A 23,107-nucleotide genomic window follows, 5' to 3' on the forward strand; every position below is an offset into this window, starting at 1 on the left:
TTAAGTAAGGAGTATTATTCTAAGAAATCATTGTTTTTATTACTACTTCTACTACTGCTAATAAGTATCAGTCTTTCCCACAAGTCTAGGAACTTCAATTTTGTCATCATCACAAAGCTAGGAAATCTCACGTTTAAAGTCATGCTGCTGCTGCTGCTGCTAAGTCACTTCAGTGGTGTCCGACTCTGTGTGACCCCATAGACGGAAGCCCACCAGGCTCCCCCGTCCCTGGGATTCTCCAGGCAAGAACACTGGAGTGGGTTGCCATTTCCTTCTCCAATGTGTGAAAGTGAAAAGTGAAAGTGAAGTCGCTTAGTCGCGTCCGACTCTTCGAGGCCCCATGGACTGCAGCCCACCAGGCTCCTCCGTCCATGAGATTTTCTAGGCAACAGTACTGGAGTGGCTTGCCATTGCCTTCTCCATTAAAGTCATGCACTGATCATCAATTTTGAATTGTTTTAAAATTTAAACATTATTCATAAATAAAAATATACTTGGTAATTGAAATGCAATCATAATACTGATACATTTTCTTGATAACTTTTTGAATTTTCCAAATCTCTTAGATTTTATATTATTCAATAAGACAGATTTGCCATTTCTTATAGAGAAAATATATTTTTAAAAAATGGCTCAGTCTTAATGTATCCCTAAGAAAAATTATTATAAAAAGTGCCACTGAGGTTTCAATGAATTTTTCTCTAGCCCTTATATCTGAACTTGTATTTTCCCTGCAAATACTTATATTTCTTCTGGAAGAAAAGCAGATGATTCCCTCTGGCATTATCCTGCCTTCCATTTCCCAGAGCTACCCAAGAACAAATACTGAATTGCACAGATTCTTTAAAATTTCTAAGAGCCACTTATAAAACATTGTAAAATAAAAAATAAAGTGGCATAATGTTACGTATTAACATGGAAAAAGTACAATCTTGTAAACTTGTACAAAGAAATTTGATGATTAGTTTGTCCCTCAAAGGCTGAAGTCCACATAAGACATTTTTAATGTCATTTCAAGTTGTTTGATATAGCCTTATGATTCAATAAAGTACAGAGAATGAATTACTTTCTCAGTCTAAAAATCAGCGGAAAGTAAACTGAGAAGCTGATGGAAGAATACTTGCCCTATTACACTCAGAACTTTCCTTTCAATATGCAGAAGACATTAGTTCTGAGGCCATTAAGTTTCCTTTCCTCCCCTTTATATTTTAAAGTCTTCTTGGCTTAAAAATGTAAATTTGCTGTGTAGTCTGTTTTCAGGAATGATTGAGATGGAGTATACATGTGTTCAGTTCAGTTCAGTTCAGTCACTCAGTTGTGTCTGACTCTCTGCGACCCCATGAATCACAGCCCGCCAGGCCTCCCTGTCCATCACCAACTCCCGGAGTTCACTCAAACTCATGTCCACAGAGTCGGTGATGCCATCTAGCCATCTCATCCTCTGTCGTCCCCTTCTCCTCCTGCCCCCAACCTTTCCCAGTTAGTTTTTTCTTATTTGTGCAAGTGATGACATTTCTATACTAAATTTTGAGGCATATTTTAAAGATGTCAAGTCTGGTTTAAATGTTAATGAAATAAAATTCTTCCACATTTTTATTAAGAAACCAAGGTATACTGAATACTTCAGCCTTATTAAATGCTTTAAAACACTAAATCATTTATTAAGAAAGTGAAGTGAAAGTGAAAGTCACTCTGTCGTGTCTGACTCTTTGCGATACCATGCACTATACAGTCCATGGAATTCTCCAGGCCAGAATACTGGAGTGGGTAGCCTTTCTCTTCTCCAGGGAATCTTTCCAACCCAGGGATCAAATCCAGGTCTCCCACATTGCTGGCGGATTCTTTACCAGCTGAGCCACAAGGGTAGCCCAAGAACACTGGAGTGGGTACCTATCCCTTCTCCAGCGGATCTTCCCGACCCAGGAATGGAACAGGGGTCTCCTGCATTGCAGATGGATTCTTAATTATCTGTTAAGTATTATGCTTTACTTCCATCTGCAGTACTTTAAAGTGAAGATTGTTATTTATTATTATAACATTCAGCAACAAAGTTTATTAGGAATAATCAGTACTAACAGTTATCTTCAATCTTATATTGTCTGCATATTGTACTATAGGTCAAAACTTCCTATGGGTAAATATATTAAAACCTTGTAACATTAAACAGTATTTAGAAAAACAGAAACCTTAAGAATGATGTTTTCAATTTCCTATATGCTGAGTGTACTGCAGCCTGCAGTATTTTACAGTTGGTAGCCTGGAGATTCCCAGGGACGGGGGAGCCTGGTGGGCTGCCGTCTATGGGGTCACACAGAGTCGGACACGATTGAAGTGACTTAGCAGCAGCAGCAGCACTGCATTAATGTCACCAAGTATGTTAACGTGTAGAGGCACATGATAGCTTTATTGACACTTGTTATTAGGCAGTTTGGTTTCAAAGCTTCAAGCTGGGTTGTCACTGTGTTAATCTGCAAAGTTTATAAGTCTCCTCAGAAAATTGTGTTTTAGCAAAGTTTTACTAGAAAGTTTCATATTTCCAAGACTATTTGTATTTACATGGAGTTTGCTGGTATCCTCAGAATATATAAAGTTATTTAATGAGGAAGCAAAACATATTTTTAAAAATGAACAAGATACTTTTTCAGATAAAGCCTAGACATATTCATTATTTATTCACATGAATGCCTTAGAAATATTAAGCAAATATATATTATAATTTATGCTTATGTTTAAAGTTAATACCGGATATGGTATATCTTTAAATGGACTAGTTTATTTACTTAACAGTCCTAATCAAAGGTAGAAAACTAAATCTGGATTTGGGAAGGAAAATATAATGACTTAAAAAGAAAACATATTTAATTTAAATAGCATGAGTTCAAAATTAAGGCTAAAAGAATATAAATGAACAATATTTTAGTTAAGAAATGTAAGCTTGAACACTGCGTAGTTGCAGTCTAACTAACGGGAGTCTAGGTCATTTGAAGAAACTCTCCTGTTCAGAATAACTAGAAAAACTGGAGAAAAATATCTAGCTGAAGCAATCAGAGAACCAACAAGTAATAACAAGGCCAAGATGTGGAAGGAGGACTACAGAGATAAGACCTGTATTTAGGGTAACTTTTCACTTGGGAGCAGCTGTAATTCCTGGAAGAAGCTATTGATTGATATAAAAAGCCAGCTGCCTTTTCAACATGCTTATGTTCAGGAGGCCAGCAACTGGAATCAAAACCCACCAATGACTTCCCTGATGGTACCATGTGAACAAGAATCTGCCTGCCAATGCAATGGACACTGGTTTGATCCCTAGACGAGGAAGATCCCAAATGCCACACGGCAACTAAGCCCATGTGCCACAACTACTGAGCCTGCAATGCTTAGAGTTTGTGCTTCACAACAAGAGAAGCTACTGCAATGAGACGCCCACATACTGCAACAAAAAGTAGTTCCTGCACACAACTAGAGAAAGCCTGCATGTAGCAATAAAGACCCAGTGCAAGCAAACATAAATTAAAAAAACAAAATTAAAACCCACTAAGAAGGGCGTCTTGGTAAAGACCTGAAAAGCAAAGAACCACTTACTACAGTGTTGAGGTATTGTATAAGTGTGCTGTCCAATAGCATGGTCATCAGCCACAAAGGACTACTGAGCACTTGAGATGTGACTACTGTGACAATGAAAAACTGAATTTAAAATTTTTTCTTAAATTTTAATCAATTTAAATAGATAGGTGACTAGTTGTCTCTATGTTGGCCAGTGTATATCTACATGAGGGGATGCATGACTATATTCATTGCAGCACTGATTATTACATCAAAAATGCCAGATTGATCAAAAGCCCAAATATAAAAAGTAAAATTTCATTAAAAAATATGATTTTGGGTACACAGAAGCATTTCTTCAAGAACACATTAAGAACACAAAAAGGAAAAGATTGATAAACTAAGTTACATTAAAGTGAAAAAAAATCTCTTATAATAAAAAACCACATAAAACATAAACAGGGATCAAGACCATTCCCAAGAAAAAAAAATGCCAAAAATCAAAATGGCTGTCTGAGGAGGCCTTACAAATAGTTGTTAAAAGAAGACAAGCAAAAACAAAGGAGAAAAGGAAAGATATACCAATTTGAATGAAGTGTTCCAAAGAATACCAAGGAGAGATAAGAAAGCCTTCCTCGGTGATCAATGCAAAGAAATAGAGGAAAACAATAGAATGGGAAGGTCTAGAGATCTCTTCAAGAAAATTAGAGATACCAAGGGAACATTTCATGCAAAGACGGGCTTGATAAAAAGCATAAATGGTATGGACCTGACAGAAGCAGAAGATATTAAGAAGAGGTGGCAAGAATACGCAGAAGAACTGTACAAAAAAGATCTTCACAACAAAGATAATCACGATGGTGTGATCACTCACCTAGAGCCAAACATCCTGGAATGTGAAGTCAAGTGGGCCTTAGGAAGCATCACTACGAACAAAGCTAGTGGAGGTGATGGAATTCCAGTTGAGCTATTTCCTAAAAGATTTTAGCTAAATCCTAAAAGATGATGCTATGAAAGTGCTGCACTCAATATGACAGCAAATTTGGAAAACTCAGCAGTGGCCACAGGACTGGAAAAGGTCAATTTTCATCCCAATCCCAAAGAAAGGCAATGCCAAAGAATGTTCAAACTACCGCACAATTGCATTTATCTTACATGCTAGTAAAGTCATGCTCAAAATTCTCCAAGCCAGGCTTCAGCAATACGTGAATTGTGAACTTCCAGATGTTCAAGCTGGTTTTAGAAAAGGCAGAGGAACCAGAGATCAAATTGCCAACATCCGCTGGATCACTGAAAAAGCAAAAGAGTTCCAGAAAAATACCTATTTCTGCTTTATTGACTATGCCAAAACCTTTGACTGTGTGGATCACAATAAACTGTGGGAAATTCTGAAAGAGATGGGAATACTAGACCACCTGACCTGCCTCTTGAGAAACCTGTATGCAGGTCAGGAAGCAACAGTTAGAACTGGACATGGAACGAGACCGGTTCCAAATAGGAAAAGGAGTACGTCAAGGCTATATATTGTCACCCTGCTTATATAACTTATATGCAGAGTACATGATGAGAAATGCTTGCCTGGAAGAATATAAGCTGGAGTCAAGATTACCGGGAAAAATATCAATAACCTCAGATATGCCAATGATACCATCCTTATGGCAGAAAGTGAAGAGGAGCTAAAAAGCCTCTTGATGAAAGTGAAAGAGGAGAGTGAAAAAGCTGGCTTAAAGCTCAACATTCAGAAAACTAAGATCATGCCATCTGGTCCCATCACTTCATGCAAATAGATGGGGAAACAGTGGAAACAGTGGCTGACTTTATTTTTTGGGGCCCCCCAAATCACTGCATTCGGTGATTTCAGCCATGAAATTAAAAGACGCTTACTCCTTGAAAGGAAAGTTCTGACCAACCTAGACAGCATATTAAAAAGCAGAGACATTACTTTGCCAACAAAGAAACATCTAGTTAAGGCTATGGTTTTTCCAGTAGTCATGTATGGATGTGAGAGTTGGACTATAAAGAAAGCTGGGTGCTGAAGAATTGATGCTTTTGAACTGTGGTGTTGGAGAAGACTCTTTTGAGTCCATTGGACTGCAAGGAGATCCAACCAGTCCATCCTAAAGGAGATCAATCCTGGGTGTTCATTGGAAGGACTCATGTTGAAGATGAAACTCAAATACTATGGCCACCTGATGTGAAGAGCTGACTCATTAAGAGGCTTAGTCACATGAGCCAACTGCAGGCTCCCTTTCAGGGGCAAAACCTTTTCTGTCAGCTTATTGTCTGGTACAGTAGGTACCATGGAACCTTTCTGCCTTCAGGCAGTACTGAAAGAAAAATAGAGCTCAGGATGTGTTGAGGAGGGTATGATGAGCTCCTTTACCCAAAGGTGACTTCTCGTAGAAGTGACACATTGTGTTGCTGGTAATACTTGACAGAAGTATCTAATGACAGGGTCTGTATCACTTGTTTGAATCAAATTGTAATTTCACTTTTTAAATGACTAACTGAAAACAATATCCCCATATTTTAACTTTTGTGAATTTTTCTGTTAAACTGCATATGGTTGATACATATCTACCAGAAGGTAGCAGTCCATGAAAGGTGCTTCCTAGATAGCAAGATGAGGGCATTTATTAGAGTAATAGGCAAAAAGTGACATCTCTGTAAAGTTTTACATGGGAGCAATTTTTTCAACCTCTATACTCTTTGAGACAAGATCTGACAAAGGTCTGTCTAGTCAAAGCTATGGTTTTTTCCAGTAGTCATGTATGGATGTGTGAGTTGGACCATAAAGAAAGCTGAGCACTGAAGAATCGATGCTTTTGAAATGTTGTGCTGGAGAAGACTCCTGAGAGTCCCTTGGTCAGCAAGAGATCAAACAAGTCAATCCTAAAGGAAATCAATCCTGAATATTCACTGGAAGGACTGATGCTGAAGCTGAAGCTCCAATCCTTTGGGCACCTGGTGTGAAGAGCCAACTCACTGGAAAAGACCCTGATGCTGGGAAAGACTGAAGGCAGGAGGTGAAGGGGACGACAGAGGATGAGATGGTTGGATGGCATCACCAACTCAGTGGACATGAGTTTGAGCAAGCTCTGGGAGATGGTGAAGGACAGGGAGGCTTGGCATGCTACAATCCATGGGGTCGCAAAGAGTCGGACATGACTGAGTGACTGAACAACAACTCTTTCAGACAACTTTCAGCTGACAGATGGAGCTCCTTTGTAGTGTCACAGTGAAAGGGTTGACACCTAGGTGTAAGCACAGATCTTGAAACCTGAGGCAGTGTTCACGTATAAACAGGCATATTAACATTCTTATTACAGAATGAAATCAGGTATTCTATAAAATATGAACAACAGATGTTCCAAACACTACTACATAGTATAGAAGTTAGAATTCTATCTGATAAACACACCTACAGTAGCACCTGATTTCCCTCATGCACAGCCAATTCTTTTATTCCTGTGAATACTACTATTATTAACCCTTGTTCACTATCTATGACAGGAAGTGCTTTCACTGGAGGAGGAAGCAAAGACAGAGGTACCCTTCAGACCTTTTTTTCATTCTGCTGGCTCTATCAAACATACACAGCAAAGATGGAAATCTAACAAGAAAACCGATGCCTCAAAGTCCTCTCTTCATCTCTGTGAAATCTGGCCATGACTATGAAATTAGATGAGGTTATATACATAAAGCACACTGCTTTATTTTTTGCCTCCATCTTTAATGCTGGGTTGGAAAACTGGTGAAACAAAATGTGACACATACTTTCCTGGGATTAATTTGGATAGTGGATTAATGCCAAGAGTGCTATTACTGAAGCAGAGATATATAGCCACCACTTCAGCTGTTATGTTGGTGTGCGCATCATCAAGACTTTCTCTTCCCCATCTCTTAAACATTTAAACTAGTGTGCATTTTTGAAAAAAGAGAATAATCACAGTATTGTTACCATATCCTGGGACTGCTGCCTAGGAAGAGGGCATTTCCAATATTCAACCAATCTTAGCAAATGGCTAAGATTAAAATTAGCCCAGATCAAACTCACAGAAGCAATCCAGGCAACAAGTCAGCACAGGCAAAGGGAAAGGCAGAGATCAGGAATGAAGGCTGAAGCAGTTGTCAAAGTGAGAGAAAAACTAGAGAGAAAAAAATAGTGGCAGAAAGCTTGTTCAGGGTATGGCCACCTTGGAGAGTCTATCTTAATATTTGTGGGCACAATGAAAGCTTCTACCTTGTGGTTATAAATTCAATCTGAATATGATCTGTATAAGTTGGGGGTTAATGGAGACTTCTGGTGTTAGTATGGGCTAGAAAAGCCTTAAAAAAAAAAAAGGCATCTGAAGGGTTCTAGCAGAACGAAAGGGAGGTTCTTCTAAGAAACAACTTATGAGGAACTGAATTACAATGTGGTCTGTTCCCTGGGGATATGCTCCTGGTCTCACTTGTGGTAAACTTACAACAGAGCAGATGATAAACAATGAATAAAATAGAAATAATTACAGATGAATAAAATTTCCTGTAAAAGGAAAGGAAAATACAGAAGAGTTTTTATACTGCACCACTGAGCAGGGTTTCTCAACTGCAGCCATGCTAACATTTTGGTCCATAGTATTCTTTGTCATGGGGATACTATCTTGTGCATCATAGAATGTTTAGAACCATCCCTGGTCTCTACAGCTTCCCTGGTGGCTCAGATGGTAAAGAATCCACCTGCAATGCGGCAGACCTGGGTTCAATCCCTGGTTTGGGAAGATCCCCTGGAGAAAGGCATGGCAACCCACTCCAGTATTCTTGCCTGGAGAATCCCCATGGACAGAGGAGCCTGGTGGGCTACAGTCCATGGAGTCTCAAAGAGTCAGACAGAACATAACAGCACAGCACACAGACCACAAACAAAAATATTTCTGGATGCTGTCAAATGTCTCTCAGAGGGAAAAATCACCTCTGGTTGAAAACCACTGCTTTAGCGAAACAATCCATATCAAATTTTAGTTATTTTTGCAGTACAGCACCTCTGCTGCCTAAAATGGAGAATGGTGATTTGTTAGTTGTCATACCATTAAGATGACCAGGAATCAATACAGTAGTTCTTCTCCTGGTTTTAAACTGATCTGTAAAATCATTTGGCATCTCTTATGACCTCTTATATTTTGAACTAATGTTGAAAACTGCAGAGGCATATAACCACTTTTCAAATGCTTATGTCTTGCTACCTAACTTAAAGTTTTTCTATAATAGAGAACCCATAACTAACTTTGGCATAATGCCTTGCTCATAGTAGAAACAGTTGTCTTTGTTGATATAATTTAATATTCAATAAAATAGCTCATTTGTTAATATGATTTAATACTACAAAATGCAATTTCAGTCTAGCCTAGGATCTGGGTCACATTCTTGCTTTGTTTTAACTTTGTTCCCTAATTATCTATAATATTTTTCTTTAGCAGCTCTATTAACCTATGGGTAAATATGGATATTGTATACCCAATAATGCTCACAGATTGATAATCACCTAAAATATACATGTAAGGATGGAACATGTGTTCCTGAGCTAAGGGTATAACTGGATTCACTGAGTCACTGATTCCTAATGTGGTCATTTATCTTTATATTTAGTAATCACATACTAAGCATACACTAGGTATAAACTATTGTATACAGGTTAAATAGAAACAAAGGTAATTATACCTGGTCTCTGCCCTCAAGAAATTTAGATCCTAGTGACCGAGAAAGAGCGCTCCAGTAGGTGTGCATAAAGTGATGAGCGTGCAAAGGAGGCAAACAACAACTTGATGAAGTGTGGGAAGGTCAGGAAGTTGCCTTAGGGGATATGACACCTGTACTAAGCTTCACAGAATAAGCTAGAGCTTGTCAGCAGGCAGGAATTCCATAAAGGGAATACAAAATGTACAAAGTCATGAAAATATGTATGCAACTACTCTTCTGAACCAAAGGATTGGAAGTATAGGGTTTAACTCCGATCAAATCTTTCTTTCAGGTCTTAAGATCCCACCCTACATGGTGAATTAGTAAAATGGAGAGAATCTGTTATACAAAGATGTATTTCAGAACTTTAACATCCAGTAACCAAATATATAATAATATTCTCTGTATTTCAAATTTTTAAAAACATTCATCTGAAGCACATGCTGAGGTCTGGATTCTGAAATTCAGGAATTATATCAAGAATCCAATAAACAAGCCTGGCCAGGAAAATTCACATATATTCATATTTAATATTACTTTTCTGCTATTTTACATAAATCTGGCTTAACACAGGATGGTGCTCAAAGAAAAGTTGGGGAACGATAAGCAATTTCGACTCTTCACCTCTGAATGTTTTATTTCTATCATCTAAATGATGTTCGCTTTTTCACATATTATTATGTGAAACCACTAGGAAGACAAAAGACTTTTTTTTTTTTTTCATATAAAGAGGGATTGAATGAGGTGGATGAACCTGGAGCCTATTATACAGAGTGAAGTAAGCCAGAAAGAAAAACACCAATACAGTATACTAACGCATATATATGGAATTTAGAAAGATGCAAATGATAACCCTGTATACAAGACAGCAAAAGAGACACAGATGTATAGAACAGTCTTTGGGACTCTGTGGGAGAGGGTGAGGGTGGGATGATTTGGGAGAATGGCATTGAAACATGTATGTTGTCATATGTGAAACGAATCATCAGTTCAGGGTTGATGCATGTTACAGGATGCTCGGGGCTGGCATGCGGGGATGACCCAGAGGGAGGATAAAGGGAGGAGGGAGGTTGGAGGGAGGTTCAGGAGGGAGAACTCATGTACACCCGGGGCGAATTCATGTCAATGTATGGCAAAACCCACCAATATAATATTGTAAAATAATTTGCCTCCAATAAAAAATAAATAAATTTAAAAAAATACAAAAAAAAAAATAAAGAGGGATTGGAGAAGTGCTTATATGACAGCCCCATCATTTCTTAACCTTTCTCCAACTGCTTACCACACACATGTGCTTGCGTGCTGAGTTAACCTGAACCAAAACCATGTCTCTCAAGGCCAAAGATAAAAATTCCAAAGAAAAGTCCTTGGAGATAGGGGAAAATGTGACCCAGGGAAGAAGGTTGACATAGATTGTGACAGCCTTAACTACCAAATGTGTTTGGTTTGTTCATGTTTCAAAGAAATTATCTCATACACTTAGTATTGTAAGAAGGACACATCTTTAGGAATAATGAATGTAAATTCACTTGTTAAACCTCACATTTTTGGAACTTGTCAACTGCCTCAACATTATAGAACAAGAACTAACTGATTACAGAATTCTGGGGCCCAATACAACATTTACGACTATTAGGATGCCTACCTATAAAATGATGCTTTTATGATTCATATATAATAGATACTCTATTAAAACAATTATTTTTTAAGATCAACATGTTAAAAGATGTCTAAATCAAGACTTTTGGAAAATATAGTAAGGTTTAAAGAAGGAAAATGGCTAAGATGAAGAAACAGTATTAACGTGGAGACAACATTTGAAGTGGTAGTGCAGTTCCACACCAGCAATCAGCATAGCCTAATCACTAAAGCTCATATGATTGTCCATGACTGGAGAACAGCTTGTGAAGAAAGATGAGAATGACAATCTGCCAAAGACTATGGTCTTGAGTACACTGAAAAAACGCTGTTAATATTTCAAGACTGTTAATATCTTATGGGAGAACTATTGCTTTTAAGAATACGGATGTTTAAAAACACATGTGATTTTTATGATAGTTAATGTCAGAACTAGAAAAAGTGGTTTACAATTTTAATATTATAATGGAAATCTCTGGGAAGAAAGAGAAAGTGAAGTCATTCAGTCATGTCCGACTCTTTGCTACCCCATGGACTGTAGCCTACCAGGCTCCTCCGTCCATGAGATTTTCCAGGCAAGAGTACTGGAGTGGGTTGCCATTTCCTTCTCCAGAGGATCTTCCCGACCAAGGGATCGAACCTGGGTCTCCAGTTCGATCGAACTAGTGTCTCCCAGTAAAGGCAGACATTTTACTGTCTGAGCCACCAGGGAATATAATAAATAGAAAGTTGTTGTAGAGCAAATTTTTTAGGAATGTACTTATTCTATTAAGAACAGATATTAGAATATGCAATCCCCCTAAATATAGATTATTAAATTTATATGCACTATATAATACTGTGCTATATATATTTAATAATAGGAAATAAAATATTAAGAATAAAATAGTAATTTTATTTCCTTCCTTTTTTCTTAAAATCCAGAAGCATAAATTTAAAGACTAGAGTTCAGTCTCTTTTTCTCTATGGCATAGAGTTCTGGAGAATTATTTTAGTTTAGATATAAATGGTACAAATGATACAATTATTAGGTATGGTGGTGGTGGTTTAGTCGCTAAGTTGTGTCTGACTCTTGCGACCCCATGGACTGTAGCCTGCCAGGCTCCTCCATCTATGGGATTCTCCAGGCAAGAATACTGGAGTGGGTTGCCATTTCCTTCTCCAGGGGATCTTCCGGACTCAGGGATCGAACCTGGATCTCCTGCCTTTCAGGCAGATTCTTTACCAACTGAGCTATGAAGGAAGATCCCTTATTAGGTATAATCAGCAATAAATCTATCTTTGATGCCAAAATTTTCTAAGCTTCAAAGAGAAATATTCAAAATAATATTTATTAATATCAAAATAATATTTATTAATATCATTAATAAATAAAGGCTATTATCTTCATATGTATTCTAATTACAAAAAGAAAATGATATATTTCTGAATGTAAATGTCAATACACTCCTGATCAAAAGCAAAATGCAGCAATCATAAGTAACACCCTAAGCCAATAGATACCCTCAATATTTTCTTTTTTATAAGTGGTTTCAACCATTCTAGAATGATTTTAGGGAATTATTATAAATGCAAATTAATGCAAACCACTTCATAAAAGTGAGACAACGACTGGTAAAGAAGTTACCAAAAAAGTGATTGTGGGAGGTTTGCTTCAGAGAACACTGTAAACACAAATGCACACCATAAAAAAGCAGATGTAAAAACAAAGCAGACTGAGCCCTGACTCCTGTCTTGTGTCATTTATATTTTTGGTCATTTATATGTATTTGCCTTCTTCTTCGGAGAAGGCAATGGCAAGCCACTCCAGTACTCTTGCCTAGAAAATCCCATGGATGGAGGAGCCTGGTAGGCTGTAGTCCGTGGGGTCGCTGAGGGTCGGACACGACTGAGCGACTTCACTTTCACTTTTCACTTTCACACATTGGAGAAGGAAATGGCAACCCACTCCAGTGTTCTTGCCTGGAGAATCCCAGGGACAGGGGAGCCTGGTGTGCTGCCGTCTATGGGATCACACAGAGTCGGACACGAGTGAAGTGACTTAGCAGCAGCAGCAGCAGCAGCATCATCCTTCTTCTTATTTAAAAAGCAATGAAAACAGAAGAGGCACTTAGAAAATCATGGATGTTTCTTCTTCCCGTCTTTTCCTTCATAAGAAACACTTCCTTTTCCTTTCCTCAAAAGGCAGCGTCTAGGAACCACTGCAATGACTGTAGTCTTTTAGATAGTTCAGCCTGCCTCACACTCCTTTCACATGCCAGAGCACCTTTGAATGTACATTCATTCTTTGAAAGGCCAAAGAACAGCATATGGTACTCTCCTTACGATTAAGGTATCTTCTCAGGCACGTCCCTACAGGTTTACACCTCACATCCCAAACAACATATGTTCAGGAATATAGTTTTCATTATTTTCCTGTATGATACTAATGGCCAATACTTTTCAGGTTTTCAGGAAAACTACAAGCCAAGATTGAAAGCATTTGATTAGACAAACTAGAATTCAAACAAAAAATGTTATCTTTTTCAAGGTTATTAGATTTTAGCAAACTAAACTTTACAAACTAGAAGAACCCATTACTTTTTAAGAACAGAAGGCATCCAGGTTTCACAGGTCTACCAATTCTATTAGAACAGGTTATATTAATAGCTGTTTACTAAACTCTAAAAGCTACCTAAAAAAGGGACTTCCCTGATGACTCAGATAGTAAAGTGTCTGCCTACAATGCGGGAGACCCGGGTTCAATCCCTGGGTTGGGAAGATCTCCTGGAGAAGGGAATGGCAACCCACTCCAGTATTCTTGCCTGGAAAACCCCATGGACGGAGGAACCTGGTAGGCTACAGTCCATGGGGTCACAAAGAGTTGGACACGACTGAGTGACTTCACTTCACTTTAAAAGCTACCTAAGGCAGGCCACAATAATGAAAAACTGCCTCATATTCTGAAAAGCCACTATTTTGAAGAAGTAAAACTTTTATTGTTAATAATTTCTACCCAATTTCTCCATTGCTTATGCTAAAATCATCCCTCATGTTAATCATTCAGGAGTCATAATATCTGCTGCTGCTGCTGCTGCTAAGTCACTTCAGTCGTGTCCGACTCTGTGTGACCCCACAGACGGAAGCCCACCAGGCTCCCCCGTCCCTGGGATGAATCAATACATTACCAGGTTCAGTCATACTGCTGTCAGTAAAACAGAAATGTATGAATGATCTGTCACCAAAATAATCCTTATATCAAGATTCTTAGAAAACTATGCTATTAATTACTAAAACCTATGGAGAAGGAAATGGCAACCCACTCCAGTATTCTTGCCCAGAAACTTCCATGGACAGAGGAGCCTGGCGGGCTACAGTTCACAGGGTCACAAAGACACAACCGAATGATGAACACTTTTAGATCTAAACTAATGCCAGGTCCGGAGAAGGCAATGGCAAGCCATTCCAGTACTCTTGCCTAGAAAATCCCATGGGCAGAGGAGCCTGGTGAGCTACAGTCCATGGGGTCGCTACTAGTCGGACACGACTGAGCGACTTCACTTTCACTTTTCACTTTCACGCATTGGAGAAGGAAATGGCAACCCACTCCAATGTTCCTGCCTGGAGAATCCCAGGGATGGCGGAGCCTGGTGGGCTGCCATCTATGGGGTCGCATAAAGTCGGACACAACTGAAGTGACCTAACAGCAGCAGTAGCAGCATGGAAATTTTGGCATTATACTCATCATGAATTTGTGACTTTGAATGTTTAATAATAAATACTCTCTAAGAATCCATCTTGGGGATCTGGCCAAAACTTGGCCAAATTCAGCTTATCAATACAATGCTATAATTTATATGGTTATTACTGGGAATTTCATTCTAACCGAAGAACCAACATAATTGGCTATTTTAAATGATGACTTTTCATTGCTCATTGTCACTTCAGAAATGGCTACCCTAGACCTTACTGGAAGGGTTATTCTCTGCAATACATAACTGTGGTAGCTGTTCAGTGTTTCATAGAACACATCCAAACTACGGGGCAAATCAGCTTTTAAAATAGTAAGACAATACTTACCATGATATGAGAAGTACAGGATGAAGCACTCTTACATTTCATAAGACTTATTTTTATTTTACATGTAAACAAACACAAAGGATAAACATATTTAAAGAATCTCATAATATTTAGGATGTTACAGTATCTGTCCAGCAGTCTGTACAGATAGTTATTTTAGCACATATAAAATACTGATATCATTTCTTTCTGGTACAGTATTTAAAATCATATTTTTAAAGAAAAGCAAACATTTGCTAAAATTGCCATGTTTGTATCATATTCTTGTATGCACCAGCATTCCCAGGCTCAGTTGTGGCTTTGGTCTTAGAAAAAAAAAAATCAGGTTGAGCCTAATGAAAATCAAGCAGTGAACACAAAATTACTTTCCATTCTTTCTTTTCAAATTTTTCTTTTACTGCATTGGGTTGAATTCTAAATAGACATGTCACCAAATAGACATAACTTGTCCACTTGACCTATTAGCAATATGTACGAATTACTGCTGTAAAAAGTGTCAAGTTTTCAAAAGAAAACTACAGAGTGAATATATATTTCTGTTAATGAGATGTGGAAAAGTCACATGTGGCATGACTAATTTAATTTGTGATTGTCATGAAATAAATTTCTATTCAAATAAGATTATATTCAAAATTTAACTTCAGTTTAAACTTTTTTCCCAAGGAATACAGTATTTGTCAGGAAAACAGTAAGATAGTCATATACAACAATAAACAATTTACTAAGTGCTATGTGCCAAGCACTTAAATGCTAAATTATCTCATGCTAATCCTTGAAAATGTCTATGAAATATAATTTTATTATTATCTTTACTTTATTGGAGAGAGGCTAATTTGCTCAAACTCATATAAGAAATATAAATAAAAGAGCCAGAGTTTAAACTTACATCTGTCTTACTACTCTACAGACCACAGTAGTAACTACTCCACTGGTTTTCAAACCTGGCTGTATACTTTTAAAACTACGGATTCCTAGGCCTGAGCATCTCAAAGATTCTACTTCAGTTAAGTCTGCGACAGGGCCAGGAAACCCTTGGTTTTTCAGAGTTTCTCTAGTGATTCTGATGTAAAGCCAGGTTTGGGGGTTACTGCACTAGGTTATTTTGGTTTCTTTCCCTGTAGGGTTTATATAACACAAAACCAGGTAAATCTGAGAAATCCATCTCAGATTTCTAGGGAGTCTCCTTCCCACCTGCTTCCACCCAGATCAACTTTCATTAATCAAGGCGTAGCTTTTATTACTTGAAAACTGGTTTAAAGAGGCTTTTGATGAAAATAACTGATGGGAAGGGGTTAAGTAAAAAAAATTAAACTGGGAATTAACTCCCTTTTAATTGGACAAAACCTGTCCAGTCTCAGAGAATATTTTTCTTTTCATTCTCCTATCCTAGAAGAAGGAAAATAGGAAAAGAGAATCATTGAGGGAATGGAGCAAACATCTGTGTAGAATTTCTTTAACAACAACTATGAAAGAAGGAGGGCGAACAATTTAATATTCTAACTATAAAAACATGCTGAAAGGGAAATAGGACCATCTGATGCCTTTGCGGACTAAGGTCCTACAGAAGTTAGCAAATGTTTGAGTGGCTACTATGTGCAAGGCACTATATTAGAAACTGCCTTATCCATACTCGAGAGCATTTGATACTATAAAAAGCTACTGCTGCCTTAACTAGTCATTTTCCAGATATTAAACTGAGAGACTTTATTGGTCCTTTTGGCTAATGTCATTTAAGCTAGTAGTTTTAAGAAAACATATTTTTCCTAAAATAAAGTTTATAAGGGGAAATTCAGTTATAAAAGCATGGAGCTTAAAAGAATGATACATACTGATGATTTTATGTTTTGTAGTTTACAAAGCATTTTCAGTATCTACATTTCAATTAGAAAATTAAGCAGCTTTAAGAGGCTGGCAGAGTTGGTGTCATTTCCTAAATTTGATGAAGAGGAAATTGAAAGTCAGAGTGGTTTGGTGGCTTGCTTGAGACCACAAGAGCCTAATAAGTGGTGGGGGAAAAGAAAATATTCAAATTCAGAATTTCTGACACTTGAGTTCACATGTAAGATTGCTTGGCTCTAGATAATTCTAATCTAAGCATTATGGAATTCAACTGAAGCACAACCAAACTTTTCTGCAATTAAACTGTGTATCTAAAATGAAAGAACAAAAGCAAGTGTATAGGCATTTCATAGATTCTGCAAGTTGGAAAAGACTATTAGGTTATATTCATAAAAGGTTAAGGGAAGCCAATCATACCAACTGCCAACAATCATAAGTGCGTGTGGGACAGAACTGTGTCTCGAACTGAGGATTCAACTAAAACGGGGTCAAATCTATTTTCATACGCCATTCAAGGTAACAATGGTTTTGACAGTTTTGAAAAGTTGTAACAAACAGAGATTAGGAGAGAGATGGGGAAAAGGACAGTGAAACTAAGAGAGATGCAAAAGAGACCATGCTGCCATGTTAAATCGCTTCAGTCATGTTCGACTCTCTGCAACTCTATGGACTATAGCCTGCCAGGTTCCTCTGTCCATGGGATTCTCCAGACAAGAATACTGCAGTGGGTTGCCATGCCTTCCTCCAGGGGATCTTCCCAACTCAGGGATAGAGCCCAAGTCTACTGTGGCTCCCACATTTTAGCGGATTTTTACTGCTAAGCCACTGGGGAAGCCCCAAAAGAAACCACATGTAGCCTTAAAGTATTTACTCTCTGGGCCCTTACAAAAAATGTTTGCTGATCTTTCTTTAAAGAAAAACAGCGATACTGAGACATAGGAACAAAAAGAATACCAGCTGTACACCCCTGGAATATCAGGTAATAAACACAATTTTTACATGTAGTCAAAACTTCCTTTTAAAGGGGGAATTAAGACAATATCCTTTTCTCCTTCAAAACACTGAAATGTTTTAAGGTCAACTGATTTCAGGTTTTAAACATCTGTACTCTCAGGAATTTCTCTGTTTGGAGAAACACGGTATTTACTATTTGTCTATTATGTACAAAAACCTAAGAATCAGAATAGAGTTTTAGTATAAATGCCAAAAGTAAGAACTGACCTTGCCTAAATAGATATATAATCCCCTTCTCAAAAAACCAAACCAAACTCTGGCCCATGGCTACCTGTATTAGATGTCAGCATCACCATAGATGACCTCCTACTACAGTGCCAAACACAATTACTTTTAAAGCCAAATGTACCACATGTGAACCTCTATAAATACGATATCTGTCTCCTGCCACCACAGTGTCTAAAGATTCTTTTTAAAAAATCACTTTAGTTTCAAACTGTGCCTGTAAAATCGCTAAATCAATGGTTATACTGCGAAGTTCTTTATTAGCTTTTCCTTTCCTTTGGAATCACATGCTTAAAACACCTTATAGTCTTTCTGATAAAATTTCCCCTGTACAGAACATGATCTTAAGTTAATGATTTTAACAGAATGTCCAATGCTATAAGCACTAATTCTTCTAGCAGTTGCAAGAGGGTGACATTTATTATGTGTGGGTCCATATAGACAAAAGTGTGTCAAGTTCCATTTCTGATACGGATATATTAAGTACAGTCTTAAAGAATGTGAGTTGACAATTTGAAGAGTTTGCAAAAAAACACATTCCATTATTCAGTTGAAGAACCAACCTGTCTGCTCTCATCTTACTCCTCCCAGATTGCTAGTATCTGTAGGAAAACCTGCTTAAGGCCCAAAGTGCACTAACTAGAAAAAAGTTCCTCTAAAAGGAATCTTTTTGGCTTCTTACCATGCTTTCTAATCTTGGGTCTGAGGGTGTAGGGGATATAGAAAACATAACTATGTCTAGGAAGGAGAATTGGTTGGAGGGGAGGAGAGGGATAATATTGTACCACTGTCCATTAGATCCCTCTGTTTCATAAGATCAAAGGTAGGTCAAACATTTTTTACTTGTATTTTAGTGTAAATAGTTTCAGAATCTGGACTGGACTACTGCAATTGTGGGAAGCCTATGTGCATGTATTGACAGAAGTACAGGGACATGTGGAATTAAAGACTATTATGTATGCTTGTAGGAGTATTATTTTTCTAGCATTCCTTATTGCAAACATGTCAGTCATATTATGAGTTTCAAAGAGACTGTAAGCTAGTATTCTTAATACTGTTTTACAGGAAAATGTGAATTTGGACAATTTATGTACAACACAATTTTGAGAAGACAGTTCCTTCTTAATCCTATCTACCTAAAACAAATGGAATTTGCTAAATATTTTTAGAGATGAAACACAGACATTTCAAGAGATCAAACTCAGAAGTCTGAATAAGTTCTATAAGAAACAATGTCACTTCTAAGAAAACAGAGATCTTATACAATACAGAGATTTCATAGGTTATATTTTCATAAGCAAAATTCCACAGTAATTCACCAATTGAGGTTTTGTTCAAGAATGTGAATGGAGGTATGCTTGTTTCTTTAATAAAAATTCATTTTATTTATTATTAGACATAAAAGATAGGGATCTGCCATGGATTTTTGGAGGTAATATAATAAAGAGTAATTATCCCTAAAAACAAATTTCAGGGTTTTGAATTCTTTAAAAAGTTCTATATTAGGTCCTATAACATTAATAAAGGTTCAAGTAATTACAGAAATGACAAAACAAGATTTGGTGACTTATGAACTATCTATCACAGGATACGTCTTCCCTTGCCTGTCTATAGTGAAGTGAAGTCGCTCAGTCGTGTCCAACTCTGCGACCCCATGGACCACAGCCCACCAGGTTCCTCCATCCATGGGATTTTCCAGGCAAGAATCCTGGAGTGGGTTGCCATTTCCTTCTCCAGGAGATCTTCCCGGCCCAGGGATTGAACCTGGGTCTCCTGCATTGTAGGCAGACGCTTTACCGTCTGAGCCACCAGGGAAGTCCTGTCTACAAAATGATGTAAATAAAGAAAAAGAGGGGCTTCCCTGGTGGTTCAGTGGTGAAGAATCCAAATGCCAATGCAGGAAACATGGGTTTGATCCTTGATCTGGGAAGATGCCAAACGCCATGGAGCAACTGAGCCTGTGTGCCACAACCACTGGACTGTGCTCTAGAGCCCGGGAGCTGCGACTGCTGAGTCCATGTGCTGCAGCTACTGAAGCCCGGGGTGCTCCAGAGCCCATGATCCAAACTTCTCCACCTCAGTGAGAAGTCCGGAGCATCACACTAGAGAGAGCAGCTCCCGCTCACTGCCGCTGGAGAAAGCCCACGCGGGCAACTGGCTGCAGCAGTCCAGATGCCCAGCATTAGTCAGGGAGGGTCCCCACTACTCCAAATTCTTACCTCTATTTTGATTGACCTACTGATTTTTCAAAACTTTGTTCTCACACAGTTGTGGTATATGAGATGTTACTGTTACCACGGATGTTACTGTGGTAAGTGGTATGTTACTCATATTTTAATTAGCATTTCTCTAATTACTTACTTATAAGGTTAAATAAACATCTCTCTCCAAACAGTTAGCCGCTCAGGAATTCCTTTCCATGAATTGTTTAGTAATAACCTTTGCTTATATATATAATATATATACACACACATATATGGTATATATATTATATATATATAATATATATAAACCTTATAACCTTATATAAATCATATATATATGATATATATACACATATATATGGTATATGTATTATATATACATAACATACACATTATACACTCACACACATATCAATTTGCAAGCATTTCTCATATAGTTCACATATTTATCTATTTTCAGGCTTTAATACTGCAGATATCTTCTTCCAACCTGAAACTCTAATGTTAGTTTTGTTTTACCCTATAATTCACTGAACACAAATCCTTAGTTTTGACATTGTAAAGCTACCAATTTATCCCTGAGAGCCTGTGCTTTTAGGAAAGGGTTTAAGTTCTCTCACATACCACAGTCACAAAGGTACTCTCTAACATTTTCTTTTAGCTCTACAGCTTTACCTGTTACTTTTAGGCTGGTCTTTGGTTCTCTCCGCGGTTCATATATGAATGAATGAATGAATGAATGAATGAAGTCGCTCAGTCGTGCCCGACTCTTTGCAACCCCATGAACTGTAGCCTACCAGGCTCCTCAGCCCATGGGATTTCCCAGGCAAGAATACTGGAGTGGGTTGCCATTTCCTTCTCCAGGGGATCTTTCCGACCCAGGGATTGAACCTGGACCTCCCGCATTGTAGGCAGACACTTTACAGTCTCTACCAGGGAAGCCCAGTTCATATATAGTATATGATATAAAGCAGGGACCCAACTTCACCTTTTTCATCTAATAAACCATTTTTCTAAGAACCCACTAAGGAACACACCTCTTCTCCATTTTGGATCTGTTTCTGAGTACTCACTTCTGTTTCATTCTTTTATTAATAAAAGCAATTTGAAACAGGCACAGAAACAGATAATCAGACTAATGAAACAGACACGACTGAGCGACTGAACTGAACTGAACATAAAATCTCGTTAAAAAAATAAAAAGTTTTTTTTTTCCAGATACATTTCAAATAGACTTATTAGATATCTGGAGATTTTTGTTGCTCATCATAGTCATTTTATTGAATTCCTAAAAAAAAATCCGATTATAATTTTAATTAGAATTGCATTTGGTGAGAATTGACATCTTATGTTGTCATGTGCCCCACAACGAATGTGTTTTAACTCTTCATTTATTCAAGTTATAATTCACATCCTTTCAGTTCAGTTCAGTTCAGTCACTCAGTCGTGTCCGACTCTTTGCGACCCCATGAATCACAGCACGTAATTTGTTTTATAAAGTTGTCATGCATTTTTAGGTTAATGTCTTAATATATTACATATATATATATTTTTAACTACTGTGAATTTTGAAATGTAATTATGGCTAATGTAGAGGAACAAAACTACTGATTTTTGAAAGCATATACCTTGTTTTGCTAGTTCTAATACTTTGCCTACACAGATAGACATCATACAATCTCCTAATAAGAGCTGTTTTGTCTGTTATTTTTTCTCTTTTCCCTCCCCACCTCTGTCCATCTTTATTGTACTTTAATTTTTTTTCATATTGAATTAGTCAGATATGTATCAAGAATGTATCTTAGTGGGTATATCTGTCTTGCTTTATCTTAAGTTTATCTAAAGTTTTGATGTTTGCTATAGGTTTTAGTATATTACATTTATTAAGCTTGTGAAGTTTCCTTCTTTTCCTAGTTTTTTAGACCTTTAGTCAAAAATTGGAGTAAAATACCATTTTCAGATAATTGTGTAACTTTTTTGGTTTATTATCAGTTCAGTTCAGTTCAGTCGCTCAGTTGTGTCCGACTCTCCGCGACCCCATGAATCACAGCACGCCAGGCCTCCCTGTCCATCACCAACTCCCGGAGTACACTCAAACTCATGTCCACAGAGTCGGTGATGCCATCCAGCCATCTCATTCTCCATCGTCCCCTTCTCCTCCCGCCCCCAACCTTTCCCAGCATCAGAGTCTTTTCCAGTGAGTCAACTCGTCTCATGAGGTGGCCAAAGTATTGGAGTTTCAGCTTTAGCATCAGTCCCTCCAATGAACATCCAGGATTGATCTCCTTTAGAATGGACTGGTTGGATCTCCTTGCAGTATAAGGGACTCTCAAGAGTCTTCTCCAACACCACAGTTCAAAAGCATTGATTCTTCGGCGATCAGCTTTCTTCACAGTCCAACTCTCACATCCATACATGACCACGGGAAAAACCATTGCCTTGACTAGACGGACCTTGGTCGGCAAAGTAATGTCTCTGCTTTTTAATATACTATCAAGGTTGGTCATAACTTTCCTTCCAAGGAGCAAGCGTCTTTTAATTTCATGGCTGCAATCAGCATCTGCAGTGATTTTGGAGCCCAAAAAAACAAAGTCTGACACTGTTTCCACTGTTTTTCCATCTATTTCCCATGAAGTGATGGGACCAGATGCCATGATCTTTGTTTTCTGAATGTTGAGCTTCAAGCCAACCTTTTCACTCTCCTCTTTGACTTTCATCAAGAGGCTTTTGAGTTCCTCTTCACTTTCTGCCATAAGGGTAGTGTCATCTGCATATCTGAGGTTATTGATATTTCTCCCAGCAATCTTGATTCCAGCTTGTGCTTCTTCCAGCCCAGCGTTCCTCATGATGTACTCTGCATATAAGTT

The 23,107-nt window shown here is 37.9% G+C and overlaps 1 protein-coding gene and 1 non-coding gene across 2 annotated transcripts in view; both read right to left on the minus strand.

The window, feature by feature from the left end:
* Window positions 1-23,107, minus strand: part of AFG2A (AAA ATPase AFG2A) — a 348,050-nt gene that overhangs the window by 113,506 nt on the left and 211,437 nt on the right. The window lies entirely within an intron of this gene.
* On the minus strand, window positions 19,780-19,851 carry TRNAC-ACA (transfer RNA cysteine (anticodon ACA)). The gene has a single exon. It is a non-coding gene; the product is annotated as a tRNA-Cys (tRNA).

The sequence above is a fragment of the Moschus berezovskii genome, chromosome 19, assembly GCF_049115385.1.
Source record: "Moschus berezovskii isolate FMDL1 chromosome 19, NW_MosBer_1.0, whole genome shotgun sequence".
Lineage (NCBI taxonomy): Eukaryota > Metazoa > Chordata > Mammalia > Artiodactyla > Moschidae > Moschus > Moschus berezovskii.